Source organism: Rhinatrema bivittatum, chromosome 2, assembly GCF_901001135.1.
Source record: "Rhinatrema bivittatum chromosome 2, aRhiBiv1.1, whole genome shotgun sequence".
In the NCBI taxonomy this organism is placed as follows: domain Eukaryota; kingdom Metazoa; phylum Chordata; class Amphibia; order Gymnophiona; family Rhinatrematidae; genus Rhinatrema; species Rhinatrema bivittatum.
The window spans coordinates 227,182,221-227,194,973 of NC_042616.1; the positions used below are offsets into that span (position 1 = coordinate 227,182,221).

Here is a 12,753-nt window from a genome sequence, read left to right on the forward strand (position 1 = left end):
CCCCCCCCCCCCCCGAGATCTGCCAGCAGGAGCGGGAGGAGTTAATGGAGCCGGGTGAGGGTTGCGGGAAGTCGTGCTTACGGCGCCGGGAGGAAATGGAGGTGGGTGAAGGGAGGGACTGAGTGGGAGGGAGGGAGGGAGGGAGGGACTGAGTGAGTGGGAGGGAGGGAGAGGGGGACTGAGTGAGTGGGAGGGGGAGAGGGGGAGAGGGGGGACTGAGTGAGAGGAGAGGGAGGGTGGGGAGGAGTGGGGAGAGGGGGGACTGAGTGAGAGGAGAGGGAGGGTGGGGAGGAGTGGGGGAGGGGGGTGGTGAAGAGTGAGGGGAGAGAGAATGAGGGGGAGGTGAGAGACAGAGGGATGTAGCCCGTTTTAACGGGCTTTACGGCTTGTATATTTATAAATGATCTGGAAAGGAATACGAGTAGTGAGGTAATCAAATCTGCAGATGATACAAAATTATTCAGAGTAGTTAAATCACAAGCAGATTGTGATAAATTGCAGGAGGACCTTATGAGACTGGAAAATTGGGCATCCAAATGGCAGATGAAATTTAATGTGGATAAGTGGAAGGTGATGCATATAGGGAAACATAATCCATGCTATAGTTACTCGATGTTAGGTAAGCGCTACCACCCAGGAAAGAGATCTAGGCATCACAGTAGATAATACATTGAAATCGTCGGCTCAGTGTGCTGCGGAAGTCAAGAAAGCAAACAGAATGTTAGGAATTATTAGGAAGGGAATAGTGAATAAAACGGAAAATGTCATAATGACTCTGTATCGCTCCATGGTGAGATAGCACCTTGAATACTGTGTACAATTCTGGTCGCCGCATCTCAAAAAAGATATAATTGCGATGGAGAAAGTACAGAGAAGGGCGACCAAAATGATAAAGGGGATGGAACAGGTCCCTTATAAGGAAAGCCTAAAGAGGTTAGGGCTGTTCAGCTTGGAGAAGAGATGGTTGAGGGGGGGATATGATAGAGGTGTTTAAAATCATGAGAGGTCTAGAATGGGTAAATGTGAATCGGTTATTTACTCTTTTGGATAATAGAAGGACTAGGGGACACTCCATGAAGTAAGCATGTAGCACATTTAAAACTAATCGGAGAAAGTTCTTTTTTTACTCAACGCACAATTAAACTCTGGAATTTTTTGCCAGGGGATGTGGTTAGTGCAGTTAGTGTAGCTTGGTTTTAAAAAAGGTTTGGATAAGTTCTTGGAGGAGAAGTCCATTACCTGCTATTCATCAAGCTGACTTAGAAAATAGCCACTGCTATTACTAGCATCAGTAGCATGGGGTATTCTTAGTTTTTGGGTACTTGCCAGGTACTTGAAGCCTGGATTAGCCACTGTTGGAAACAGGATGCTGGGATTGATGGACCCTTGGTCTGACCCAGTATAGCATTTTCTAATGTTATGTTCTTATGAACATGGACTAGACAAAGAATGGACAAGGACAGAACTTAGACAAGGACTGGACTACACAGAAGAGGCAACAACAAACAGGAAAGTCCAACAGAGCATACAGTTGGCTAGGTGAACCTAGCAGGTCCGGAAGTTACAAAGTAAGGCAGGAAAGCCCAAGAGGGTACTGAGTATGACAAGTAGGCCTGGGAGGCTGCAGAGCAAAGCCTGAAGGCCTGAAAGGGTCCAAAATAAGGCAAGACGCCAAGAGAGGCCACAGAGTAAGGTAAGAGGGCAACTAGTGCCAGACATTTTAGCAGGCCCCTTAGCTAATATTATTAATGTTTCATTAGAAGAAGGCCTATTTCCTGATCAGTTAAAAGTTGTTGTGCTTAAGCCAATTTAAAAAAACCCACAGTTGGATCCTAAGGTTTTAGCTAGCTATAGACCAATTTCTACACTCCCATTTTTGGCTAAAATGAATGAGAAAATCATCAATAAACAGCTTATGGAACATTTAGAAGTGAATCAATTATTATATTCCACACAATTTGGATTCCGTAAATCGTGTAGTAGAGAAATATTACTGACTTGTCTTTCAGATACAATATTAAGAGGCTAAGGGCCTCATTTTCCACGCTGCTTGCACGCGAAAAGTCCCTTATTGCGTGCGATACCAGGCTGGGGGCGGAGTCAGGGTGGAGTCGGCCTCGGAAAAGGAGGAGTCGGGGCGTCACCGGGGCCGACTCTGCGCCGACACCGCAGACAGTGAAAAGGTAAGTGCTTTTTCGCGGCAGCTTTCGCTCCCAATAGCTACACCTCCTATGGTGGCGCTATTGGGTGCGCACCGCAACGGTGTGATCGCTGCTGGCTAGGCCAGGCCCTCCCCCTGTTTAGGCCCCCCGCCCCTCATCTTCTAAAGTATCGCAGGCCTGCGATACTTTAGAAAATGAGGCCCTTAGATAGCAGTAACACTATATGCTGATCCTATTAGATATTTCTTCAGCTTTTGACACGATTAACCACAAATCAATGCTGAAAAGATTAGAAGAGATTGTTCTCTCTAACACTACTCTTCGATGGTTTAAATCTTTTTTTTATCAAATAGGTCTTAAAAGGTTAGGATAGACAATAAAGAATCAGATATAGTGCCTTTGAACGCTGGAGTACCTCAGGGCTCCTCGCTGTCACCTACCTTATTTAACATTTATATGATCCCTTTGTGCAAATTACTTTCTGGTCTTAATCTTAAATATTTTGTATTTGCAGACGATATCCAAATTTTACTCCCAATTGAGTCCTCAGTGGATGCCACCTTAAAACTGTGGGATATATATTTTTAGTAGAGTAGCTGGCTTGTTACGGCGGTTACTACCCCAAACCAAATGTGCCTGATACTTCACTTTCGATGCATATCCAGCATGGCTCTCTGCTTCAACGGCATGGGAGAAAGACTGATACATCACGCATTTCCAGCATAGCTCTCTGCTTCAACGGCAGGGGAAAAGAAAAACAACCAATAAGGGCTGTATAACATAGTCTGGGTAAAACAAATAAGCATGGGTGTAGCTTGCTTATTGCGGCGGTTACTACCCCTACTACCCCTAACTAATCAAGCTAGACATTTCACTTGGATGCAGCTCCATCACTGCTCTCTACATTAATGGTGGGGGTGGAAGGGAAATAGAACCAAGAGCTAAGAGAAACAGATAAGTATGAGAGAAAAAATGTGTGAGGCTTGCTGGGCAGACTGGATGGGCCGTTTGGTCTTCTTCTGCCGTCATTTCTATGTTTCTATGTAAATCTATTCAACAATTGCTCAATCATATGTTTCTTTTTTGAAATTTAAGGTTTATTAGAGAAAGATAATACCGACAATACAAAACCATACAGCATCTGTGAAGCATGTACAATAACAAAATTGACAGTAGAATAGATGCAATAAAGACTTACAACAGATTCTCTGCTTTTCTCAGTTATTGTGTAAACATATCCCCCCCCTTCTGTTCCCCTCACCCCCCACCCTTCTCCCCTACCATCCCTGGGAGCTCCTGCAAAGGTAGTATGAACAAATAACATAAGAGAAAATCAAACATAAAAGGAAATCATATCTTCTTCTGTTGTTGTTGCCATGTTAGGTATAAAGACCAGGTACGCTGAAAGGCCCCTATTTGTTTCCGACGGTGCGCCGTAATCTTACTAAGGGTACAAACCTTTGCCACCCGTGACTGAACCTGCAATAATGTAGGTACACCCTGAGACTTCCAGTGTAAAGCTATCTCACATCGAGCAGAGGTGACCACCAATCTAACAAAACGCTGTAAGGCCGTGTCGAGCTGTGGATAGTCTGAGTTAAGCAGGGCAACTATGGGGGTTAGAGTAATAGAAACATGCAATATGTCTGAAAGCCACACAGCCAGTCCCTGCCAAAACTGGGAAACAGCAGCGCACTCCCACCACATATGATAAAAGGAACCTCGCTCCCCACAACCCCTCCAGCACCGATCCGAGGCCGTGGAATAAATTTTATGGAGTTTAGCGGGGGTATAATGCCACCGATAGAGGAGTTTGAAACTATTTTCCAAGTAGGAGGCTGAGATAAGACCCTTACACCCCACTGTAAAGATAGTGTCCCAAAAGTCGTCACCCTGCGGGGACCCCAGATCAGCCTCCCAGGCGGACAGGTATGTTGGGCGCGTGCCCATACCCTGAAGGAGCAGCTTATAAATTTTGGACATTAAGTGCTGTACTTTGTCAGCCGCTCGGCAGAAATTCTCAAAGAGACCAATTGGCTGGAGTAAATCCCGGGAAATATGGGTCGCTCTTGCGTAACTCATTAGTTGGAGGTAGCGATAGAAATCCCCCTGAGGTAAGTCATGCCGGGCCTGGAGAGTGGAGAACGTCACCCACGAGGAGTGCTCCCAGAAGTGACTATAATTATAAAGACCCTTAGCCAACCAATCTGCAAAGACCTGCGGAGCTGTACCCCCCAAGAATGACCCAGAGTGAAAGGGGGAAAAAAGGACCAACCCCACCTTGGACCCCACCACCTGAGGCTTCCATTTATACCAAAGGTGTAAGGTACACTGAATCGTGTCCGGTAGGCCTTCCAATTTGGGCCCAGAGCTAGGAGGTTACCAGAGGATATTAGTCAGCAGGTGTGGCCCGATAAGTTCCTGCTCCAGAATCGCCCAAGGTTTGCGGGCGGTGGTTCTGTGCCAATCAACAACAGCTCGTAATTGAGCCGCAACATAGTATCGTAATAAGTTAGGCACTGCAAGGCCCCCCCGCATCCGAGGTTGAAACAATACTTTCTGGGCCACCCTGGGGTGCTTCCCCTGCCACAGGAATTTCATAATCCTGCGTTGCCACTTGAGAAGCAGTGCAGTTGGTATGACGCAAGGAATGGTCTGGAAAAGGTATCCAATCCGGGGCAGGATGTTCATTTTAAAAGTAGCAATTCGTCCCAGCCACGAAATGTGGTATCGATTCCACTCCTCCATTTCCCTGTACAATTTAGCGAGAAGAGGTGGATAGTTAAGCCTAAAAACATCAGAATGAGCCCCTATAAATATACCTAGGTATTTAATTTTCTCCTTTGCCCATTTAAAAGCAAAACGGGCTTTCAGATCCCGTGCCTGGTCCTCCGGTAACGTAATATTAAGGATTTCGGTTTTGTCCCAATTAATGGAGTAGCCAGACACTTGACTGAAGGTTTTAATAATCTCTACCACGGCTGGCAACGATTGCTGAGGGTCCGCAAGGGTCAGAATGACATCATCAGCAAACATCGCCAACTTGGAGGAATATGACCCCACACTAATGCCCATCACGTCCCTCGACAACCGGATCCGTTGGGCCAAAGGTTCTATAAATAGGGCAAATAGTAATGGAGAGAGCGGGCAACCTTGGCGGGTGCCCCGCTCAACAATAAAGAACGGGGAATAGCCCCCATTTACCTTAATGCAGGCCCTCGGTTTATCATATAATTTCTGAATCCAGGTAATGAAAAAAGGCCCAAAACCCATGGTATGCAAGACTTGAAATAAAAAAGGCCAGTGAACCAAATCAAAGGCCTTTTCCGCATCCATAGCCATAAAAAGAAAGGGGATATGATGGCGCTTAACCCACCAGAGGGAATCCAACAACTTCCGCACATTATCGGACGCCATGCGACCAGGGATAAAACCGGCCTGATCCGGGTGAATGAGTTGTGCTACATAACCGTTAAGCCTGTTAGCCAGGATTTTAGCCAGAAGCTTGAGGTCTATGTTCAGCAATGAGATGGGCCTATAAGAGCCACACTTGGTAGGGTCCCGTCCCGGCTTTGCAATGATCGTTATACCCGCCACATTAGAATTAGGATTCAAAACCCCCTCGTGTCGCAAGGCATTAAACATGGCCGTAAGTGGGGTAAGTAAATCACCGGCAAAGCATTGATAAAACCGGGCAGTAAACCCATCCAGCCCCGGGGACTTGCCAGCCTTAAGTTGCTTAATGGCAAATAACACCTCAGATTCTGAGATATCCTTGTCTAGCGTATCCCTGGCGGACTCTGATAACTGGGATAAGGGAGTGTCCTGTAAAAAGGATTGTATGTCCCTGAACTCTATAGAGTGGTTATGGGAATACAGTGCAGAATAAAATTGTAAAAAGCAGTGACGGATCGCATCATTGGAGGTAAGTGGTGCACCATGAGCACCTACAATTTTAGTAATAGTGTTTTGTAAGCGTTTGGCTCTCAACTTATGCGCAAGCAACTTCCCCGCTTTATTGCCCCCTTCAAAGTATACTTGTTCCGTTTGCTCCAGCTCATGCGCAATTTTGGCCGCATCCAGCGCCCCAAGTTGCGATCGGTAGTCAGCTAAGGCCAAACGGAGCACTTCAGTGGGGGTTTGCTTGTGGCGCTGTTCTAAGTCCAATAATTTGGCAGTCAGGAGCGAACGTTCCCGCTGGGTCTCCTTTTTAACCCAAGAGGCCCGAGCTATAAAAGTCCCCCTAAGCACTGCCTTTAAACAGTCCCAGTAAGTGATGGGCGAGATGTCAGGGTGAAGGTTATGAGAACTGTAATCTGTAAGTACCCGCCGACATTGATCCACAAAGGAGTCACTGTCAAGTAAGCTATCGTTTAGGCGCCAAAAGCGTTGGCCTTTGTCATAATTAGGGAAAGTCAGCTCAGCCCACACCGGAGCATGATCGGACCACGTGATCGACTCTATAACCCCTTTGCGCACATTTTGGATCACTCCCCTATCCACAAAAACATAGTCTATCCTAGTGTATAGGTTATGGGGGTTCGAGAAAAAAGTATAATCCCTCTGGGTGGAATGCAAAAAGCGCCACACATCTACCAGCTGAAAGTGGTCCAAAAAAGCAAGGAGGCTATTGCGGTCTCTTTTCAAAGTAGAACATCGCCCCCCCGAGGAATCAAGACCAGGGTCTAAGGGCAGATTGCAATCTCCCATCACCATCAAGTGACCCACTTTTTTCAAGAGGACCAGCTTCACCAGCGCATCATAAAATTTGGCTTGGTGAACATTGGGGGCATATACGTTAAGCAATGTATACGAGACCCCAGCAACATTAAGGACCAGCAATAAATATCTACCCAAAGGGTCAGCAACACTGTCATGCAATTCAAAAGCAAAGTCCTTGTGAAATAGAATCCCCACACCTGCATATTTAGCAGCTTTAGAGCTAGCCGCCCAATACTGATGCGGGTAAAGGGCAGAGCTCATTAAATGCTCATAGCGCCGCTTTAAATGTGTCTCCTGGAGACAAGCAATCGCAATATCAGCACGCTGCAGATCTTTATATAGTAATTTACGCTTACGGTGTGTATTCAGTCCCTTAACATTAAAGGACTGTACCTTAAAGGTAGCCATCCGGACAAGTGATGGTGCATTTCAAGTGCCCCAGCGTATATAGAGCAGACAGAGATAAGAGCAGGAGAGGTCCCCCCATGAAACAAGAGACAACTAAACATAGTACCAAGCAGCACGTAGCCCTCAGTGAGCCGGGCAGTAAACAACAAGGCAATGCACTCCCAGAGAGGAGATCCCCACTATTCCCCATTCCCCCCCCTCCCCCCCTCCCAAAGGAACCACAATCATCTCTTGGGTCCCCCATCATCTAGGGGTGAGTGAAGACAGCTTCCCAGGTGCCGTCCCACCCGGCAGCATCAGCATATTATCAAACATATAACCAGTAACCAAACCCTCCACGTCCGGTGCGGCTTAACAAGAAACAGTGTCAAAGCCTTCAGAGCCAAAGCAGCCAGATCATGTAGGGGCTCTGTTCGCGATATCTGGATCCGGGATGCGTCGCAGTCTCTTTCCCCCCTTTCCCATCCGCTGCCAGCGAGGTTCCTCCCTGCGGTCGGCACGTGGCGAGGAAGATGGCGGCAAATCCGTCACAGTATAGCCAAGGTCCTTCAAGATGCCCGCCGCTTCATGCACGGATTGTGCCTTGTGCGTTGTACCTTGCACAGTAAAGCTGAGGACAAAGGGGAAGAGCCAGCGGTACCGGATGTTTTCTTTAATCAAAACAGCAGTAATAGGTTTCATAGCCTGGCGTTTCTTCATAGTAGTCGGGGAAACATCAGCATAGACTTGCACATCATGTCCCTGCAGCTGCACCTTCCCCCTCTGGCGCGCCAGGGCCAGGATCTTCTCTTTCACAGGGAAATCATGGAAGCAAGCGATCACATCCTTGGGTTGATTAGGAGCTCTCTGACCCTGGACCCTGTGAGCCCGTTCCAGCTTGACCACTAGAGACCCTCCAGAGCCTGCAGCATTATCGTTTGCATCTTGCTGTAATAAATCAGTGCAAAGCTCTGTAATAACTTGCACACAGTTAGCAAAGTCAGAGGTCTCAGGAATGCCCCGAAAGCGCAGATTAGCCCTCCTATTCCTGTTTTCTAAATCTTCCAGTTTGGAGGAGAGTTGCTGAATTTCACTAGCCATTTCCTTATGGCTATTCTGCAGCGAGCTCATTTTATCTGCCTGAGATTCAGTGAGGGTTTCATACTCAAAAAGCCTCCTCCCCATTTCACACAGTTCCTCCTTCATTTCACCCACCGTTTCACGGATCTCAGATTTAAAAGAATTGAGATCGTGGCTGAGCTCCCCAAACCAAGCCTTAAACTCACCCCGAGTAGGGATTTCCGAATCGGGGAGTGCCGGTGCTGCAGCTGAGGCCTCAGAGATCGCTTCTCCCGTCACGGCGGCCATTTTGTTTTTTTCAGGAGAATTTTCCCGGGCCGATTTCTGGTAGGAAAACTTGCAAAAGTCGGGTTTGGGGGCCCGATTCGCCATCAGCAGCCTTCGGGGGTGAGCTTGGTGTTGGAGCCGCGTCAAAAGGTGGAGGGATGGCTACGATATTATCTGGATGCTATCCGGCATAGCCAGGAGCTCCAGGCTAGGCTGCCACTCGAGCCGCTGACGTCATCAGCCCCCCTGACGTCATCAGCCCCCCTGCTCAATCATATGTTTCTATCTCTGAATCAATCTAAAACAGAGATATTGGTTATCTCTAATTTGAGTGAAAACATGATGGGTTTCATTTTGGATACCGAATTCAACTTTAAGAAGTATATTAGAAAGACTGTAAAGGAGGGTTTTTATAAGTTACAGGTCCTTAAAAGGCTAAAATATTTGCTGTATAAAGATGATTTTAGGACTGTGCTTCAGGTTCTTATATTTGGGAAATTGGACTACTGTAATGCATTATTGTTGGGTCTTCCCTTCTCAACAATTCGTCCGTTACAGCTTCTGCAGAATTCGGCAGCCCGGCTCTTGACCGGGAGTAAAAAACAAGACCACATTATGCCAGTAGTTAGTGAACTTCATTGGCTCCCTGTCTATCCATGATACATAAAGCCCTTTATGAAGACAAAATAGAATGGTTAAATTCTGCCTTACATTTTCACACACCACAACGGAATCTGCGTTCATCTGGTAAAGCTTTATTATCAATATCTTCACCGAAACTTGCACATCTTAATTTTGTCCATGATAGAGCTCTGTCACTGGCAGGTCCAAAAATTTGGAACAGCTTACGAACTAAGATTGGAGTCTCAACCTAGTACATTTAAGAAAAATTTAAAAATTTGGTTGTTTGAGCAGGCCTTCACTAACTAAGAGACTTTTCTTCTGAACCTTGCCTCTTCTTCCCTTTTTATTGTTTTATTATTATTAGTATGAGATTGTATGACAATGGCAATATTAGGTATATTATTTTATATAGAGTGTTATTTAACTGATTTTAAGATGCTTTTTATTAATGTTTGTAATAATTTTTATTGTTTTTTAAATAATGTACACCGATATGATAATTTTTTTTTTTTAATACCGGTATATAAAAATGAAATAAATAAATAAATAAATAAGAGAGGCCACAAGGTAATGCAAGAGGCCTGGGTAGGCCACAAGGCAAGACCGAAGGCTTGGGTAGACCACAAGGCAAGACAGGAGGCCTGGGTAAGCCACAGGCAAAATAGAATAGCAAGAAGGAGATGGCCAAATCTGAGGTGACTCAATGAAGAAGCACTGAGGAACTGGACAGACAGGGCTAAGCAGGGCTGGGGCTGAGCCATCAGCTGATCAGGAAAATGGTGATTTGTGCAGTTGGGAGTGGTGCTCGCTGCGGACCCCTGGTGAAGGAGAGGCTGAGCAGCAAGCGAAACCGTAATAAAATCAAGACCCTTTGAACTGTCCTATTCCTCTCTTGCTTTAATATTTTTTTAAAACTATTGGATTCAGGTTTAAAAACTTACCTCACTTAAGAGTTCATCTTAGTGTTCTAGACTGGTTAAAAAGAAATTTCCATCTCACAGGAAGCAAATGTCAATGCGAGATCCCTTTATTCCCTGTGATCTAAATATAGATTCATAAAATCACCATTTGACCCTTTAGTTACAGTAGAATACAATTTATTTGTTGGAAAGTTTCATTTCTGATAGTGGTAACTGCCACCTGCAAAGTATGTGAATACAAACATTCACCTCTTACTCTCCTTATATTCAGATTTTCAACAATTTAGTACTTTTAAAAACTCATCCCAAGTTTTTACGAAAGGTGATCTCGCAATTTCATCTGAATCGATCCACTATGTTGGCAACATTTTTCCAAGACTATACATCAATGAAGTTGAGCAAGCTCGTCATACTTTTGACTGCAGAAGCACTTTGTTTTTTTATTTAGAGAGAATGAAGCCAAGTAGAATATTTTTACAACTTTGCATCTCTTTCAACCCAAACAGGAATATTCAGTTAAAAAAATAATTCTTTCCACTATGAATTTCTGATTTCTTATTGCTATGCTTAATCAAGACAACTTCAAAGTAAGATAAAAGCCCATTAAGTCTGGGCTATAGCAACTTCCTTACTTTGACTATATTCCAGGTACAGATCTATATTTTACTCTGGCTTCCAAAAAGCTGGTTGCAACATCACATCATAAGACTTATGGACATGCAGTAAACAATACCCTAAGCTGAGCTAAAATTGTTCCACTTTGTGACACTCTGTTTAGCTGGCAGTGAGCTGGCCTACATAGAGATCCAAGGGAATCACTCAAAAAAAAAGATCCTTTTCTACTCTGATTCCAAACTACCACCTGAGGTGTGAATATCCTTGTAAGAAGACTGTATAAGCTTTTCAGCAGCTTGACCATGGACAACAAAAAAAGGTTTTGTTTGCTGCATGAAGTTTATGCTGATTTTTATTTTTATTTTATTTATTTATGTAATTATTTATAAGGTTTCAGTCAATAAAAAGAAAAAAAAAACCTTTGCACAGAAACATCATGACAGTTTTAAGAATATCCAAGTAGATTTAAATAACAGCAAAAATATATTATTAAAGAAATCTTCCTCCCATTATACCATTCAACAAAGCTGGAGGAAGGAGAAAAGTAAAGAACAATAATTAACAACAGAAAAGACAATCATTTACCTAGTCCAACTTTACAAACTGAAAGACAAATCAACTTGAAGTTCTAGGAAGGTAGGAGCACATTCCCAGTCCTACCATCTAAGAAAGACCTAAGTTGCACTGGGAGAAAGAAAATAAAGCAATCAGCATATAACTTCAGTATACATTTACAAGGATATCTGAGAAGGAAGGTCATGCCTAAAACCTGAACTTCGTGGCACATTCCAAGGAGTTCCTTCCTTCTTTCCGGTGTGGCTCTAGCCAGATCTAGGTAGATCCTGACTAGATCTCACAGAGATTTCTCATTCATGGGTTGAAAATATTTTTTCATAACAAAACTTAAATCCTGATAATATATGAAGGAAACAAGTAAGATGTAGGGGGCAGATTTAAAAAAACTACGCCTGCGCATACTTTTGTTCGCACGACAGGCGCAAACAAAAGTACACCAGATTTTAATAGATACGCACGTAGCCGCACATATCTTTTAAAATCCGGGGTCGGCGTGCGCAAGGCTGCATAAAATCAGCAGCCTGTGCCACCTCCCCCGACCTTCCCCTCCCTAACCCACCCACCGGCCCTAACTAATTCCCCCCCCCCCCATCTTTATTCCAAAAGTTACGCCTGCCTTGGGCAGGCGTAACTTGCGAGTGCCGGGCCAGCTGCTGGCGTGCCATGCTCTGGTCCTAGGGCTGGTCCGGAGGCCGCGGCCATGCCCCCGGGCGGAACCACGCCCACGGCCCCGCCCCGGAATGCCCCTGATGACGCGCCGGCCGCGACACGCCCCCCGAATGCCCCGGCACACCGCCTCCCCCCCAGGAAAGCCCCGGGACTTACGCGCGTCCTTGGGCTTGCACGCGCCGCCGAGCCTATTCAACATAGACTTGGCGTGTGCAGGGGGAGCTTGGGGCAGGTTTTCGGGGGGTACACGTGTATCTTACCGCGTACCCCTTTGAAAATCTGCCCCTAGGACTCTCATATATCTCAAATGCAGAGGATTCCAAAAATGCAGTAAGGTTCCCAGAGCTCAAAGGAATTTCAGACACAGCTGGTTGAGTAGATCTTGATTTAAAGGGAAGAAAATAAACCCTGTTGAAAGGGAATTTTCTCAGGCGAAATATGCAAGATGTCTATAAGATATCTACATAAGGATAATCGTGGAAGTTCCCCAACAACTCTTGGAAAATTAGTAAACCTCGAGTTTAAATTATGAAGCTGATTTTCCATAATTTTCACTATTCTAGTTAGGTAAACACCTTCACAAATGATAGCTGAGGTTGCCCAGACTTACTCCTTCTCAGAGAATGAGTCAATCTATTTGAAGCAGAGATCTCCGTGAGGCAAATAAAAACTTATATCTAAGTGGGTGAAAAACTCATTGGGGGTGAGGCAAGAGATAAGGTGAAGCCCGA

At 45.2% G+C, this 12,753-nt stretch overlaps 1 protein-coding gene across 11 annotated transcripts in view; it reads right to left on the reverse strand.

Moving 5' to 3' along the window:
* Nucleotides 1–12,753, reverse strand: part of TBC1D5 (TBC1 domain family member 5) — a 1,653,915-nt gene that overhangs the window by 590,835 nt on the left and 1,050,327 nt on the right. The window lies entirely within an intron of this gene.